The sequence below is a fragment of the Coloeus monedula genome, assembly GCF_965178545.1.
Source record: "Coloeus monedula genome assembly, chromosome: 1".
Classification (NCBI taxonomy): Eukaryota; Metazoa; Chordata; class Aves; order Passeriformes; family Corvidae; genus Coloeus; species Coloeus monedula.
In genome coordinates this window covers 36,380,312-36,396,063 of record NC_138781.1, presented here as the reverse complement: position 1 = coordinate 36,396,063, position 15,752 = coordinate 36,380,312, and the positions used below count along the sequence as shown (strand labels likewise).

Here is a 15,752-nt window from a genome sequence, read left to right as displayed (position 1 = left end):
AGTTCTATTTCTTGCGCAGCTCTGACCTTCCATTTGGTCACAAGAAGCTAGTATTTAAACAGGTTGTTCTCATCCAAGAAAATCAGCTCTTCTCATGGGTATGTTCCAAAGAAATTCTCATTCCATACAAGATATTTTAGGAACACTACTGTGATAAACTAGGTATTCCATGGAACATGAGGATCCTTGTTTAGTCTCTAAACACATTTCCCTTTGTCTCTCTGCTGACTAGAGAACAGTTACATAGCCGATGTAGTAAGTAAGTAAGTATTTTTTGTAAGGTGATGGCACAGTGGTTTTCTCCATTCTTTTTTCACAAATGTAGGCTCAAATAACTCCCTATTGATTTCAATAAGTAGGAATTGTAATAGCCAAAACTTCTGTTACAGAATTCTTCAGGTGTTCAGAGCTAATACTGCACAGAAATGTCTTCTGAACTTCTCAGCGCTTTTTATTTTCAACAGCAGAATCTTTATTAATAGTCACATCATGTTTTCAATTTGATATTCAAAATGTTCTAATGAAATGCACAACTTTGTGCAACTTTGTTCAGTTTTTGTTCACTGAATGAGGGTGTTTAATTCTTGTTCCAAATGCTTTACTGTTGTCTAAAGAAAAGCTGTGTTTTGTGGTTAGTCAACAAGAAGCTATAATTTTGGTTTGTGACCATTTAAAACATGTTGAATTTAATTTAAAGCTAAAACAACAATTTAATTTCTTTCTGCTTGTCCTCATGAGTTGAAGAAAAATAAATACAGCAGTATTGAACTTTTCTTTTTATGTGGCTTAACAAGATCTAAATACAGCTTTCATTTGCAGCTTTTATCCAGGCCAGAACTTGGGGGTTTTGCACCCATAAAATTTAAGAATAATTCCTCCTTAGTCCTCTAATAGGAGGCAGGAGAATGTACCGCTATATATTCATACTCAATTAAAATCCATTCATTATTAACATGTTTTCCGGGTAAACAATGTCCCAGATTTGGGGTATTTTATAAATGTTTTCATCAAGAATTTTGGATAAAGAGTTATTCATTATAACAGATTTGTTGTCTTTATGATCATTTTCAGTGGATTCATAATCATGATAAACAAAGCAGGGCATAGATTTTCAAAATAATTCTTTGAACTGTGATATGTAATTTATATTTTAGCATTTTATGATTAAAGAGCTAGAAAAGGTTTTAGGCTACCATTTCCTTGTGTTCAGTTTTTGACTGACGCTTAATATGGCAAAATGGAATTTGTAGCAGATCCAAGCGTAAAAGGTTTGTTTAAATCTGTTTTCTGCTGCACAAGAAAATGTTTGGATTTTGTTTTCCTGTAAAGTTCATGGTACTTCATTTTCCATGTAGAGTAGAAGATCCTAAAGAGTTCTTCCTGAGGTCCCAAAGTAGTTGCATCAGTATTCTCCAGTTGTACAATTGCTTCTTTTCCATGTTTTCTGGAAGCACAAGTCTTGAAAACATAATGGATCCACATCTTTGTTTTATTTATCAAACTGAGCTGGTTTACATTTTTAATCTAATAATTATACAGATTACAGTGTTAAGTATTAGGGAAATTACCTTTGTTGGAACATTGCCATGCATCAATCTCTTTACAAAAAGATGGTTTTGAAATCAGATATTCTTGGTGTGGCAGATGAAAGATAATCCATTTTCTCTTCATCCTTGTATTTCTAATACAAACCCTTTCCAAGCAAAGTGGAAGTGGAATGCATGTGTAAAAATACATCCTTTAACATGCAGTTAAAATCAATTATTTTCACAGAGCAGAGCGTGTTACTGTAATAGTGTCATGAGATGAACAGGAATGTCATTGTCAGACTGCACTGGAGTTCTGTGTCCAGCACTGGGCTCCCCAGTACAAGAGAGACATGGGCATACTGGAAAAAGTTCAGCAAAGGGCCACAAAGGTGATGAAGGGACTGGAGTATCTCTCCTGTGAGGAAAGGCTGAGAGAGCTGGGACTGTTCAGCCTGGAAAAGAGACAGCTCAGAGGGGATCTCTCCAATGTGTTTCAGTATCTGGAGGGAGGGAGTAAAGAGAACAGAGCCAGGCTCTTTTCAGTGGTGCCCAGTGACAGGACTAGAGGCAATGGGCACCAGCTGCAACACAGGAGGATGTCTGATCATCAAGGAAACATTTTCTTTTGCTCTTGAGAGTGGCTGAGCACTGGCATAGGTTACCCAGGCAGATTGTGGATTCTCCACCCTTGGAGATCTCAGAAGCCATCTGGACACTAATCCTGGGCAGCCAGCCATGCTTGGTGGCCCTTCTTGAGTGTGGGGTTAGGCAAGATGAGCTTCTGAGGTCCCTTTCAACTTCAGCCATTCTGGGATTCTGGAGAGGATAAACTCCCACGGAGGAATGTGACATGTCTAAATTCTTTCTTTCCTGAAGAGAGTCCAACAAGTTGGGCTTTATCTGTGAGAGTTACAAACAAAATTGATACTTAACTTGTTTCATTGCCTCCAGGAATACAATGTGTCCATTTATCCTACTAAGGACTTCTTAAGGTTATATTTATTTACATTTGGGTTATATTTATTCTTCTACATATTTTTTTTTCCCCCTCAGATGCAAAGATCAATGTAGCGACTTTTTTATTTCTGTTACCAGAAACAGATGTTCCCTGTTTTATTTAGTTAAAGAAATGAATCTAAAGCCTCAGGGCTGAATGCACAATATCAGATCATGTTCTGGCAGCCTGTAGTATGCTGATGTTTTTCATGTTGCTCTTGACTGGCACAAAGCTGTATGTTAATGTGAGGTCCACCAAATGGGTTTGGAAGCCTGTTTTGTGCCCAGCATTGAGATGGTTCCCTGCTCCTTTGTATCCTTTGTGGCTTTCTGACAGGAATAACTTAAGCAGCAGTTTCTGGAGCTGTTTTCCTGTAAACAAACACAGGAAATTTTAATCTGTAATGCACTCTAGTGTCCACTATCTTCTGAATGGTTCAGTCTTGCTGGAATAAAGTCCTGCAAAAGTTCCTCTCCCAGCCTACTGCCCTCTACTTTTCGGCAGAGTTGTGAAATAGGGTGCATTTGTGGTCCATTTATTTCTCATTATGTTTCGTTTATGTCTCCAGCAACCATTAAAGAAAGTCTACCCCTCTTTTTAGCAAATAGCAAAGCTGTTTAGATGTTGATTCTGGCAAATATGGTTGCCTGGTCCCAGTTTCTGGCAGAATCTTCTGTAAATTGCTTTCAGACATGGAGATGTGCCTGAGAGGAAACTTCTGAGTCAAACAATATAAACATTTTTTAAACTTTCATTAAAAAGAAAAAAAGTAGGAAAATGTGGATTTGACTGAAAAGAAAGTTTTAATTTGGGGAAACTGTGTATTTTAACAAGTAAATTTCTACATAAAAGGTTTCAACTTAAGAAAAATCAAATTACCCGTTTGGAAAATATATTTGTTAAAAAATTCCCAAGAAGGAAACATTTCTAAGGAAAATCTGGAGCAGTTAATTTTCTTTACTAAAATAATTTACAAACATGGTCAATCAGAATCCTCATTTCTTAGCAAAAATATCCTGAACAGAAGTGTCATGCATCATGCTGGTTTTGATTACACAGACTTTTTAATTAAATCAAATTTGACAACATATGCTATTGTCCCCACAAGCACGTATAAACAACTGTTACTGTCTGTGATTTACATAGCTAGTCTGACTGATTTGAAGTTAGTTATGAGTACCCCTACAGGTTAGAAAATTAATGTATGCCATTATTTTCAATTAAATAGGCATCTGCTTTACTGATTTAAGAGCCTGAGTTTAAGCATACCAAGTTGACAGTTCTGCTCAAGTAGAAGTGGTATATGAAAACCAAAGAGATAATAAAAGAAATACTGGGCAACCACACAAAGAAAACCATGTATGCAGAAATTCCTTTGAAGAAGAACATGCCTTTTATGCATGGTACACATCTTGGAGATGTTTTTTGTTACCATATATCTTTTCCCTGACTGTCACTTTTACAATTTCTTTACAATGTTTTAAGCAAAATACTTGTCAGTTCATACTTAGCAATGCCAAGCATTTATTTGGAAGTACAAATGCTATGATGAAATGTGTTTTTTTCATTAAGCATCATAAAATGTGCCCAGAATAAGTTAGTTTGTCTGTATACATCATCCAATGCCTTGATCAGTATATTGGATTTGTTAGGCCTAAAGTTACAGACATGTTGATTATTCTCAATGCCATTAAGTTTAAAATACTTTAATGCCTTCATGTTTAACTGTAATTAATACCGGAGGACATATGTCTCCCTTATTCTGATGTGACAGGCCAATTCAGACACAAAAAAAATGCAATTTATTTAATACTTTGGTGCTTGTCTAATTTTAGGGTTAGATGAAAAGAATATTAAATTTCAGATGCTGATGGGTCACATGAACAGAGTTTGTAGAAAAACCTCTGAGGTATTTTGGAAGTATGGTTTTTTTCTTGGTTGCCTTCCTCTGGCTCAAACAACATCCTGTAACTCAAATGAAAGAGCTGAAAAGAGTAGAAGAAAAAATAAGTTGCCTTTTTTAGTTTATTAGAAATACTTGCAAGTTTCTTATAATTTAATGAAGCAACAGCTGTATGCATGAGTGGCAGCTTTGTATCCTAGAGCTCCTTATCTTTTTGGAGTGATTCATTTCAGGGAAAAGAAACTGTACTGTGATAAAAACTGGAAGTTAATTGCTTAGAAAAAAAAAGATGAATAAAAACCCAAGTGGCTCTGCAGTGCTTTTTCTGTCATATTACGAGCATTAAACATGTATACAGAACAGACCTGTGGGGCCATTTGGAATACTTTAAAAATGTCAATGTAAACTTGTCTTTCTCTGGTACAAAAGATTCAGATTCTGCACTGAAGCAGAATGATACCACTTGGAAAAGGCAATAAGGACTACAAACATTATTGGGTAGCCCTAAACTGTCAGAATTTAAAAATTACGAAAATCAAGAATGAATGAGACCATCAGCAGTGTTTACAAAAGGATCAAAGTGACTTGGGATACTAGAAGTGTGACACTTCACAGCAACCATGCTACCAGCAGAGGTACAGGATTTGCTCTGTCCATCCTCTTTCCATACATTAATCATGAAGTTAATGTTTCAGCATCCCAGTGGCAAAGAAAAACATACCAGAGGGTCTGTGTTGGTAACTTGAGCTGCCCCATTTTCCTTTCCAGTGGGAATTTCATCTCTTCATCCTGCTCTTTTAAGATAACACCATGAAATTACTGTCCATTTCTGTCCAGAGCTGAGAGATCTGCACTGAACTCTCAACAAAAACATGGATGTGGATGAGACACATGCCTCTAAAACCAGGCTGTTGTTTTATTTGGGAGTTTTTTGAGCTGAAAGGGTTTCTGTGTTTGGAAGACTTTTTTTTCCCACTGGAATAGGTTGTGGCTATGCATTTAATAGCTTGATTCTTATTTTTGTCTGCATTTTGTTAAATCAAACAATTCCCTATAAAAACAACAAGACTTGTACTTCTGTTATTTTAACAATGTAGTATAAGTGGTGTATATTTAGAGCCCCAACATAATCACTATACTTAAATTTTACCTTCCTTAAACTCTGAAAAATTAGAGATTCTAAAACCCTTAAATAAATAATCCTGCTCTGGTCTACATCCTCAATCATGTTAGGAATCACAGCAAAGGTCAAATACATCCAGCCTGACCAGAGGAAGATTTAGTGAAACCATTTTGCAACTGATGCTTAAAAAGAATTTAAATGAGTATGAGTTTAACAAAGAGTGTAGGACTTTGAGAGTCCTTCATAAAGGGCTGTGTATGTTGAACTGTGTGTGTATTAAAAAGCTTATTCAGGCAGCAAAATCAAGAAGTATACTTATGTAAGTACATCACACCTAATCAACTCTTTCAGTAAGGTTCAAGCAAATACGTTAGTATTATAATATTGAAGCATGGAGCACAAACTTTAATTAATTGCAGAATTTCTATGTATTAATCATTCCATATCCCTAACCATCCACATATGCATTCAGCAACACTTACCACATTGTTTCAGAGCGCTCGAAAATCATAAAATGGTGAGGCTATTTCCCTGTTCACATTTCTCTTACATTTGCCACAGTGGGCTTATGCAGCCTTAAAGGCCAGCAATGTGTGTAACAGATGGGCAGAAAGTCCCTCAGATGTGATACTGAATGTAATGGAGGAAATGGGATTATCATTTGCCTATGTGTTTATTTATAACTATTTCCAAAATGCTTACAGCCATACCATCTAAATTGATGTATCAGTTTTTTATTTATGAAGAAATTTTCTGATATTCTTAAATCAACAATCTCAACAGCAGCACTGAGAGAAGCCTTTTATCAGCATTTGTGTTCAAAGGATAATTCCTAGTACCCTACAGCTCTTTCTGTTCTTATCTATTCCCTTACCAAGTGGAATACTACCTATTTTCTCAGCTGTTCAGTGCCTACCAATCCGCAACGAGTTATGCACGGCTTTTTGCATTCCATGGACCTTGCAGATTTTTATGGGTTTAGTTTTTAAACTGTCTCTTGGCAGTCCCAGAGTGCAGTGCTTGCTGGTGGACTTGTGCAGGCAGCAGGTAGATAAGTCTCCCATGTCTTGTGTCTGCCGGCAGAAGTTTCTTTCCATCCCTGCTTTCCTTGTCTCCAGGCAGGAGCTTTCTCCATTAGTCGTATTTATCCTTCCCCATCTTCCTACTAAGGAAAAATTGTCTGATCATAGAAGTGGAATATTTTTAAGAGGAAAATGTACCCAGGTTAGATGAAAACAAGTCCTTCTCATGCTCCAGTAGTACAGTTGCTGGTTTCTAGCTCTGAACAGTGAGGCTGGTGCACCTGGAAGCTGTTCCAGTAATAGGTTTGACAGTGGGAGGTGTTTTGGAGAATTTCCAAGCCCATGGTCCTTTGCCACTAACATCTCCAGGCAAGGTGGGATGTGGCAAACCAAGCTGATTCCAACAGCGTGACACTGGCAAATTGGCTTTGAACTGTTCAAAATGGAAATTCAACAGCAGGATCTGGTGATTAGAAGCTGTTAGCCAGAATTTCAGCTCTTTTCAGGACTTTAATTGAAATTGAACGTATCTGTCAGTGTAGGGAGATCCTCTGAGGCACCATCTTTCATTTTCTTCCAAATTTTTAAGCTTTATTTTAGGAGACAATAAATCAAATAAACTGATAATCATACATCAATGCAATAAAACAGCTATTTTGCCTCAAAGTCACCAATCTTAGTAGAGTTTATAAATAAATATGGATTGTAAATGGATAGTGTTTATTTGTAAAGAATAATAAATAAACATGTAAACTCCTAAAACTAGGGGGCAAGGAAGAGGAGCGTTATTCTAGTTTGGAAGAAGAGGATAAATAATTGACCACAAATTCTTGTTTCTTATATTTCAGGAAAGCTACAGATGCATAATGCAGTAAAATACACATGTGCATGTATGTCACCCATATTCAAATTCAAAAACAGTATGAAAACCATACTTCTTCTTGCATTTAGAAAGTGTGGGTCTCCTCAACAAATGCTAACTCCAGAATGCTAGAAATTTGGATGTTGGAAAAGGGTTTCTGGGTCATTGGTTATTCAGAATCCAAGTTGCAGCCCCTGTCAATTTTGTTGGGGCTTGTTCTCTATTTTGAGGGTGAATGTTAAGTACAGAAAGGTTGAAATTCTTATTCCTTTAATCCTTTATTAATAATCTCTTGGTTCTGTTTATGTGTGCATAGCTTGGAGAAGTATAGTGAGATGCCATGCCTTACTGTGTTGTTACAGAGAACACACAGAGGAAGTAAGGACTGTACTAATGCCCAAAAATATGTGCCTTTGCAGGTGAATGCCTTCTAGCATTTTAATTCATTGCCAAATTTGTCTTGGTCTCATTCTATTTGAACATTTTTATCTCTATTATAAAATTCCTTTCTTGTCTTTGATACTTGTTTTCAATCAGAGCACTCTGAACCAAGTAATTTGTTGTTGTTGTGTTGGTACATAACCTGATTTAGCTTGGCTCCTAGGAGTCATAGTGGATATTTTGTTGACCTTTCCTTCATTTTTCATTTTATTTTCTTATTTTTTCCTAGTCCCATTCCCCCCACCCCTTTCAGAGGGTTGTCACAGATATATGTTCACAAAAGATTTGGCAGTGGCAATTCTGTTTCAGGTTTTAAAACAGGTAATTACCTTCTGTATTTACTTCTTTGAGAAGAAGAAGATACATTGTACCCTGAAATGTTTTAACTTTGACAGCACTACGTTTGAAACCTAGACTTCTAGGATTACTGTTTGCCTAATTCATTTGTGCTTACTCTGATGTCTTCTGATGTATTTTGAGATGTACAGTACTACCAGAAAGCAAAATTGGAAAGCAACAGGTCAAAGAAATGATAAGACAGAGAAGAAAAGAGATTTAAAAAAAAAAAAAGGTTTCTCTAGTCTGACAGAGAACCTGTTTGTGCTTTAAGGGTTCTGATCCAGAAAAGCAGTGAAATAAGTATGTAACTATCAGTAAGTATAAAGTCTGAGCAACTATGCCTACTAGCACTACACTGCACTAGTGAAATTAAGAGAAAAATTAAAGATTAGAAAAGAAAAAAGGGAAGGAAGACATTCCTACTTAAGCTATCTCATACCACACTGGAATAGCAGTCCGAGTTAAAATGGTGTGGAAAAAAAAAAAAGCATGAGCAGGAGTCAAAGTGGTATCAAATAAAAACATGGTTCATGTTTGCTGTGCATACAATCTAAAGGAACAAAATGCAAGTTTGTAGAACTTAGCTGAAAGTACTGTGCTTAAAATGTTTAACGTTTATGAAAGTATATTCAAAATAATACAAACTAGGCAGCTGTGAAGATGTGAAGAACACAAAACATGAGTTATTTGGAAATACATTAAGCATGGGGATATTTCAATTAGCACATAGGCATATAAATACTGTCAGATAATGGTTCAGCACAGGAAATCAATACATAACCTCTACTTCTGCAGGAATTAGTATATGAAGGCAGTATCTGAACTTCTTTATGTCCTCACTGGGTAATATATTAATATCCGCAAAATTTCATTTTGTGCAAAAATTTCACGAGTACCAAAATTTCAGTGTAAAAGTGACAACATACATTTCACCTCTGACTCTGATGTGCTTGGTGTACTTTCATCTAATCATTTCATAGCCCCTTCCACAAAGAAGAAACTTTCTCTTAACATCTGCAAAATAAATGCTTTATGAAAACTCTCTCAAAAATTCCACCTTTTCATCAACAACAGTTTGGCTCCATGCTGAAGCCATGTCTAGAAGACTGACTAATATAGCCATATTGTTTCCATGTCCTCCCCATATGTGTGTCTCCAGCCATCTGTTGTCTCTTGGCTTGCACTGTGAAGTCCTTCAGAGAAGCGGGATTTTTCTTTGTGTTTGTACAGCACCCAGCAGAGCAAGGCCTTGGTCCTGATGAGGGACCGTGAGTGATGCAGTTAAATAATAGATAAGTTAAATTTGTAAATAAAATAAATTAAAAGTTTGGGTTAAGTTCAACTGTATGTAATTCAGTGCTCAGAAACAGGGGTTTCTGGTTTAAATGTCAGCATATGCTGTAGACTATTCTGTGGCTGGCATAGAATATAAAAAAATTATGGGGGTGTCAACCAACATTCAGCTGTCAGAGATTCAAGATTATAAGGTTAAATCTTGTATTTAATTCTTAGATTGGAAAATGAAATAAATTCTCACAAAATGGAAAGAGTAACCACTGCTTTTTACTCCAGGGGAATTTGCTTAAAATTAAATGAGAAAGTAATTTATGCCTTGCATCTGAGTCTTGTTTGACTTGTAAACTGCTACTGACATCCAAAAAGTATACTATCTGTATAATTTATGAATAAGAACTTATGTACTGGAAAGACCCTTAGCAAGTCCCTGACTTCAGGATTTCCATGTATCAATCTAGTTTTTCCCATTATTTCCTCTAAATGTTTTGATACCTCAAACCAAAATTATTTTCTAATTTGCCCTGCCAATTTGCCAAGAGCTATGGGATGTTTCCTGAGTGCTCTTACTATGAATACTGAAAAAACTGAAAATGTGACTGGGCAAATTAATATAAGAAAAGTAGCTATTAACGACAGGAAAAAACAAACAAGCAAACTAAGAAACCCCACACCACCTCTAGCTCAAGACATTGCTGATGTGCAAATCTGTGTAGTCTGGAAGAGTATTCTGGGCGGTACTGTCACATGTTTATGTGATGACATCCTTTCTTGTCCACATTTCACTGAACCGATCATTGACCGTCATCAGAACAGACCCCAGGAAGACTGGGCTCTTCTGCCAACTCAATTCTGCCACTAATTGGTTTTTTTATGTTTTAAATTTCAGTATTAGTGCTTAAATGCCTTAAATACCTGTAAGTACTCTTCTCTTTGAAGGTAGTTTCTTTTCCACAGCACTTAGCATTTGGTAGTGCTGCCAAGTTAATTCTTATCCAGGATTCAGATATAAGATTAATGGAATTTTGCCATTCTGAGAATACATGAATGAAATGCTTGGACATACATTGTTGTAAACTTTGACAACAGAGTTTGCTTTTTCTTGACTTTCCTACATGATAAAACAGACAGAAACACAATTTTTCTTTCATTTCCTGAATAGTGAGACTGAAAACTAAATGGTATTGTGAAAGAAAGGCATTACAGTCCTGATTTTCTGGGTTTGTATTCCCTGTTTTCCATACTTCTGTGTTAAGCTACATGTCATGTATTTGGGAGAAAATTTGTTTAAACTAATAAAAACAATTTTGAGAAAGAGTGTCTTCTTCCAAAACTACGTCATCAGACCTTGTAAAGGATGCCAAATTCCAGTGTCCTTACCCAGGTCTGCAACCCATATTGCAGCTTGTAAAGCTATGAGCTGTAAAAGGATAGGATTACAATGTCAAAACTGTAAAATTTTCTGTTCTTGACTACACTGACCACTTTCAGTTATTCACAGCTGTTTTTCTGATGCAGTAAAATTTGGTGAAAAATGGGGCATGGGAGAGGCATTGCTGATCTCATTATGAGCTCAGGAGAGAAGGAAGGATATAAAAAATTTATTTCCATACCTGTCTTTGTAAAGGTGAGAAGATAGATGAAAGGAAGGGTAATAAAAACAGAAGAACAAGCTTTGGACAAATGGAGAGTACCAGAACTGTATAGACTGGGGGAGAAAATAGCAAAGAAATGTCAAAAAATTAATCATAAAAGAATTAGTTCTCATGGTAAAAGAAAAAAAGGAAATGTAACAATGTAAGCAAAGTTCTCTGTGTGGATAAGAAGAAAGACAAATATGAGAAACAAAAATGTAAGTCAAGTTTTTGCAGATTCAGTCTTGCCCAAACCAGGAAAATAGTTAGAGATGTGTATATGAAGGCATTCAAATAGAATCTTGCTTTGACTGGGCACATAAATCCCAGCCTGCTTTATATTGTTAGTGAAATGTAAATCAATGTAGCATCACAAATAAACTACTTCCTTTTCATTCTCCTGTTCAGTTCTAGATGTTAATGGTTATCTGTAAGTCTCTACGTTATCCACAGGGTTGAAGGTGTGTAATAGTTTTTTTAAAACCCTGGGACTGAATTTTCAGAAAGTATTAAGTTGTTTTTCTGCAACATTGCATATGTAATTTTGCAGATCTTGGTCTCCCGTATCTGATGCAGTGATTCATTAGTTTGATTTGCTGCTTGATTTGCTTCTCTTCCTCATAATGCAGGTCCCAATATTAGAAAATATTGAGCTTTATAGAACATGTTGATTGGTAAAATGACACTGATTTTGTATTTTGGTTGAATGAGTTGGAATTGTTCGTGTGTTTCTGGTGCTGTGCATGTCAGATCAGCTGAAAGGGCAGTTTCAGCTGAAAGGTTGGTCCAGGCCATACTGGATTTCTCCTGACTTACATTTGGCGTTTTTGAAGAATTTATAAGTCTCTGTTCATGCATAAGAGAGACCAGATCAACACTGCTATGGGTACATAAAATAAGAATGATATCCAGGCTGCTCACTTTGTTAGCACAATGAAAAGTTTGCACTTAGAGAAAAGTGCGGTGTATACTGCACTGAGAGCATCTGCACTATGCTGGCTATCAATCAGTTGTTTCATCTAATACTGCTAAAAAATTTGATGTTAAAATAGTGAAAAAAATATACTTTTTCCTGAGGGACTTTGTGATTTGGCTGCTTACATGTACAGAGCAATCTTAGAAAGGTACTGTGAAAAGATTAGTCTTAGAAATGTGCAGAAGAGACTTCTGCTTAAGTTGCTACTTGGAATAAGACAATCACTAGCATCGGCTCAGGTTAGTGACTTTGAATAGAAACTACCTCTTCTGTAAGTAACCTCTTCCAGTCCTGCACTGCTCTTCTAATGAAGAATATTTTCCTAATGACCAATTTGAATCTTCCAAGGTTCAAATGTTTTGACCCAGTTTTGGGCCATAGTGCCTTTCATAACATCTGTGAAGAGTTTCATTACATAATCTTTGTCACTTTGTGTAGTTGCAGGCTCCCAGTAGATTCCCCTTGAGCTCCTCTCACCAAAATAAACAAGCACTGCTCCTTCAGCCTCTCCTCCAGACCTGTAGCCTTCATAGCAGCCCTACCCTGGGACCTCTCCAGTTTCTCATTTTCCTTAAACTGCAGGCCCAAAGCGTTGTTAAATGTGAGGACTCACAAGCACTGAGTAGAGAGAGGTGTAATGACTATCCTGGATCTGCTGACCACATTGCTCATAATGTAGCCCAGTGCAACTGTTTACATTAGTCATGAGAAGAGAACTTTAAAATAAACAGCTCAACAGCCACTATAGCCTCTATATCCTTTTCAGCAGATCTGAAACAAAAGGTTCTGTCCCTGTCTGCACTGGTGCGTTGGGATTTTTCTTCTCAGGTGCAGAATTTTGCACTTATGGAAATTTCTAAAACAGAAACCTCGAAAAGGCTTCTCTTGCCTAGGCTTCATGTGTCACATGGTGTTTGTGAGTTGAAGTTCCACCAGTCAGCACAGCAGCCACACCTCCCAATTTTGAATCATCTGAAAATCTACTCAGTGTACATTCTGTCTCCTTATCCAGCCTGTTGATGAAGACACTGAGCAGTGTCTTCATAGCAGTCCATTTGTTACTGTGCTCATTTCCAAACATCGAGCTATTGACTCTGTTCTTTAAGCTTGGGATTCTGAACGATCCAGCCTGCCTACAGTCCTTTCATTCAGCCCATGCTTCATCATATTATAAGTGACAGTGCTTTTGAAAATAAGTGTCAAAAGCATAACTAAAGCAAAAATCCATTGCATTCACTTCCTTCCCTTCATCTGCATGGCCAGTTATTTCATCATAGTGGGCAACCAGATTGGTCAAGCATGATTTGCTCTTGGTAAATCCTTGTTGACTTTTCTTGATTATTGTCTTGTCCTTTACATGTTGGAAATTGATTCCAAGAGGACATGCTCCACGATTTTTCCAAGGACTAAGGTGAGGCCAACCATTGTATGGTTCCTTAGATACTCCTCCTCACTCTTCTTTAGTATGTGTGTAAAATTAACCTTTCTGCAGTCATCAAGGATGTTCTGTAACAGCAGTGATTTTTCACAGGTGGTAGCCAGTGGTGTTGCAATCACCCTGTTGGTTTTTTCAGCAGCCATAAGTATGTCCCATGTGGTCCCGTGTATTTGAATGCACACTGCTTCTTCAGGTATTCACTAACTTATGTTCCTCCCCCCTCCATAGCCCTTTCTCTCCTTCTCAAACAGTATATGCAGGGGTCTGGGAACAGAGTTGGCCTAAAAAGTGAGATGCAAGTATGGATTCAAGTGCTGCAGCCTTTTCTGTGTCATCTGTCATTGTCTTATCTCCCTTAGTAAGCAACAGACCTACATTTTCCTTGAATCTCCTTTTGCTGCTCTGCGTACTTGTAAAATTCTTTCTTGTAACCCCTTAATGTCCCCCATTAATTTTTGCTCCAGATGGGTTTTGTCCTTCCTAGTCCTGTTCATGTGCCCAAACAATGATTGTATGCCTGTCCTTTGTTTCCTGTCATTGTTTCCACACAGGTGCTCTCCATTTCCACCATTTCCACCTCCATATGTGCTTTTCCCATTTTAGTTCATTAAGAAGCTCCTTACTCAGCCAAGTGAATCTTCTGCCTACCTTGTCTGTATGTACTGATTCCTCCTGTATTTCTGGGTTAGGTCCCTGTTCTGTGGCAAAGTCCTCCCCCCCTAGGTTAGCAAGTCTGTTCACAAAGATTTCTTCCCCATCTTTGCCAAGCAGACGTGTTCTCTAAGTTGTCTCTCCTCATCAAAATGGGTGCCACAAGTAAAATAGTTGAAGCCCAGCTAATACCACCAAGTATCTAACCATATGTGGTCTCCTTGTGCACCTGCTGCTCTCCAGGCTTTTCCCTTTTGCCATAGGATTGAAGAGAAACACCACCAGGGTTCCTGTCCCCTTCACCCTTGCTCAGGAGCCCTCAGTGGTGCTTTGATACAGTGTCCAACCGAAATTCTTCCTCTGAGGGAAGTTTTTCTTCCCCTCTGCTGCCTGGGCCCTGCACCAATGGGCAGTCCTTCTGCTGCCAGAAGTCACAAGATTATTGTTCCCTCCCTCTGAGAAGTGCATGTCTTCTTCCCACTGTCTTTTTGCCTCAGTTGCACTTTTCCTGTCTATTGCCTGAAGTTTTTTGCCTGGAAAGATCTTGTCTATCACTTGTCAGTCACCCCAATGCAATAAAACACACCTGCCTCTTCTTACAACTCCTCACCTGCTGCTTGGGAACTAAAACAGAGCAAACCCCCCTGCAGGAAGGTCACTCTCAAGAGTCTGCACAGAGGTTGTCACAGCACTGCTGGTGACAGCAGAGGCAGGGGTTATGCCCTGTATCAAGTCATCACTGTTTGGGTGTTGTCTAATTGTGCAAAAAGCCCTGGGTCTCTTGTGTGCCAAGTGCCAAGTTAACCGTCTTGCCTCTTTGCACATCCCACTGCCAGCACTCCTTGGTGCCCTTCCCACGGGTGCCAGGTAAATCAGGGACTCACTGGGAGTTCATTCAGCCTTGTGCAAGATTTCCCACTTGGAAAGGAGACCTCTTGCACTGTCTGTGATTCCCTGACCACAGCTCCCTCCTTTGTGCCTGCTGGGTCTGCTGAACACTGCTGCTCCCCACGCTGGATTCCAGTGAGTGGAAAGAATGGGGGATGTATTTTAATCATCACTGCTCTCACTTGCCAAAAGAGGAGGTACTGTTGTATAATTGAAAAGGTCGGTTTCAGACTCTGTTTGAGTGGACTCAGCTGTCCAAAAGCCTTTTAAGATCAATTTGCTGTGGTTCTCACCTATGAGTAAGAAAAAAAGTAGTCTGGGAGAGCTGGAAATATTTGTTACAAGAAGTTAAATTTTCATATTCACATGTAGGAGATAGACTGAGGTTCAATTACTGGCTAATGATTTTAGAATTTGGTTGTGTTATTTTATAGTAGAATACTCAAATTTTGTCACATTTCCCTATCTTACAGCTGCACTTGCAGTGCCAGTGGCAGTTTAAAATTTATGGTAGATTATTTCTTGCAGTCAATAGTTGTTTGTACTAGAAAAAGGTCCTCTGCAGGAACATCACTTGAATAGAAATGTCAATGCAGATATGCTTGTATAGGCTGTGACAGAACTCCAGACTTTGAATGAAGTCACCTACCAACTCT

The 15,752-nt window shown here is 37.9% G+C and overlaps 1 protein-coding gene across 1 annotated transcript in view; it reads left to right on the top strand.

The window, feature by feature from the left end:
• The window catches only part of TBC1D5 (TBC1 domain family member 5), a 317,175-nt gene that overhangs the window by 274,726 nt on the left and 26,697 nt on the right, over positions 1 to 15,752 (top strand). The gene's annotated exons all lie outside the window — the stretch shown is intronic.